This window comes from Grammomys surdaster, unplaced genomic scaffold (assembly GCF_004785775.1).
Source record: "Grammomys surdaster isolate TR1022 unplaced genomic scaffold, NIH_TR_1.0 125979, whole genome shotgun sequence".
NCBI classification, from domain to species: domain Eukaryota; kingdom Metazoa; phylum Chordata; class Mammalia; order Rodentia; family Muridae; genus Grammomys; species Grammomys surdaster.
This window is the reverse complement of record NW_021620795.1, coordinates 5,432,509-5,435,367: the sequence shown is the minus strand read 5'-3', so window position 1 is coordinate 5,435,367 and position 2,859 is coordinate 5,432,509.

The window sequence follows — 2,859 nt, the reverse complement described above, 5'->3', positions numbered from 1 at the left end:
GGCCAGTTTTCTGAAGTAATATTCCATAGTAACATAATGATGTTTCCCACAGTTCTCCACTGGATGCTTTCAGAAGGTTTGTGTCTGTCATGGTGGGGGAGGCAGAGTGGAGCATGTCAGCCCATAGCAATGGAATCACGTGGTGAAGGCTGCTCAGAAGGCCGTGTGAAGTTTCACATATCTTTAAACCAGAAGAGTTTGTGTTGTTCTTGGATTGCTACTTTAAAACCTTATGTAGTTACCACTGAAAGGGTAAAATATCTTTTCTGATTTCTTTGAGATTCTTTAAAACTATTTATTTAGTATGCATACTAAATAATGAGTTTCCCTATGACATGTTCACCTGTTGACATGTACCTGCCTCTACTATACTTTGCTTAGTCACCTTCAAGACCCTCCTTTGCCCTCTCCCCCGCCATTGGTCCCCCAAATAGTTGCCTTTCTACTTTCATGTCACATATGGTTTTATACATACTTGTATATGTGACCACTTTCTGGCATCCCCTCCCCCACTTTCTGATTTTACTTTCTCCATATACTATATAATTTATTGTTTGTTGTATTTATTGCTTGTTTTCTTATACTAGGATGGAAGCTCTGTGAAGAGAGAGATTTCTGGTTTGGTTGTTTCTCAGTCTCATGTACCCAGAACAGCATCACTCCATAAGTTAGTTGTGTTGAATGAATTAGCATGTGTGTGTGTACATATGTGTGTGTGTGTGTGTTTTCAAGACTTGTTTGCTGTCAGCAGTTACCGTATGTTGGCATCTGTGGGTGTTACCCATCTACCATTCACTGTCTTCAGGAATGAATCATCTAGTCTCCTGCCCAAGGTTTCAGGGAGCCTGGCTGCCATCATATTGAAGTGGAAGGGGCTAAGGTTATTTTAGTCAGATTTTCATTTATCTCCACTTAGCTCTGTTTTTACACTACTCTGTATGTGCCAAGCCACTCTCATGTAGATTCGAACAATTCTGGTTCTGTTTCAGCAGAAATGGCTCATCTGTCCTGCTGGGAAGAGGAACCAGTTAAATCTGGCAGGCATCTCAGGTTTACCTGTAGTCTCTGGTCTATCCCTCTCTTCTATCTCATACTTACATTCCCTGATTCTTCTAGAGTTCTTGGGGACAGTTGAGCTTTTATTCCACAGGCATCTTCTCTGTGTGTCTTAGGTTTGACCTTTCTCTCCTCTGTCCAGTCATTTATCTTTTCTCCGACCACTTACTGACTTTATGTGAAGCTTCTGTTTCTTTTCTTCCTTGTTTTAGAGACACTTTTGAGAAGGAAAGAACCATCTGGATACTGAGCATTTCCTCTAAAAGCCATTTTCACCCAGATGTTTAACATCTCCTTTGGGACAGCTGAAAGTCTAAAACCATTGGTGACCAAATGGAAAACCTTATCAGAGGAAGTGGGTACTAGGAAAGGGATCTCAGAACACTGAGTGTTAAGGAACCAGAGGAGGAGCTGAGAAGGCCCCTGAGGCCAATGCTTCACAGCGTTCAAACTTTTTTTTTTTGACTCTGTAATTGCCATTTATGACTTTGTCTTTAAAGGCTAACTAAAAACTTGGCAAAAATAAAGATGCAATCATTGTTAAAATGAGAGAAACCAGGGATGGAGAGGTAAATGGCTTAGTGATTAGCAGCACTTGCTGGTCTTTCAGAGTGTGTGAATTCGATTCCCAGCTCCCGTCTTGGGAGGTTCACAACCAGCTCCAGAGGATTTGATGAACCCTTCTGGCTTTCTATGGGGCCATTACGTGCACGCATATTTGTGCGCATGCACAGACCTACACAAATAAAATTAAAAATAACATAAAGAAACCTTATAAAAAGAAAATATGCATCTGTTGGAATATTATGTGGACTTTAAAGTCTATTTTGGAGATACTTTTGAAAAGTGAAAGACAAGACAGTGCTTTTCCCAAAATATCTTTTAATAAAAATATCAACTTAACATATACTTAAATATAACTTTAATGTCCAAAATGAAAACAAACTTACAGAACAACAAAAAATAATTGTTACTTACAAGATTTATGAGAAAGACAGAACTTTAGCTACTGTGGCATTGCTATGTAGATAAGGCCGCCTACAAAAGTACCTCCGAGAAGTGTAATGATATCCTCACTCGACGCATGGACAGTTGAAGTTTCTTACCCAGTTTTGGACTAGCAAATCCAGACTTTAAGCCGGAGTATGGGTTCTTGTTCCCATCAACTGTATCCATTTAGTGAGGTTAAGTATATCTCACCAAAAATATTATTCATGAGAAAGGTCCATTTTCTTCACAAGCAGTATTTTAATAGGTTTTTTGGGGGGTATTCATTTGATATCATGTACTTATTTGGAGAAATACAAGAGAATGAAGTGTGTGAAATGTATGAAGTTTCAAAGATTGGAAACATTTCAACAGATTGTGTGTCCATGACTTAGGAGTGTTTAACGACAGTAAAAATGCTCGCAACACCTTAATCAAAACAACACAAACACACAGCTTTATCATAAGGAAGCTTTTTAAAGGCACAGCTATGTTAGAGATTAATTTAAACCATCTGAAACAATTCTTAAAGTCCACTTAAAATAAAGCATTATTTCTATCAGAAAGTACCGTTCTGTGGTTTATAAATGCCTGTTTCTCCCCTAGGCACCTACTTCTATGTGTAGAACTGGAAGTGAATAGAACAGTCATTACTTTTCAGAGAAACCAATTACCTTTCCTTCTGACTGTCTGGTAAAGCCGCAAGCCTTCTTTTTTTCCAGCTTTCCAAAATAATCTTTGTAAGTCCTTTAAAAACGACAACCTTTTCTGGTACTTTGCCTAACTCTTTTTATTTTATTTTATTTATTTTATTTT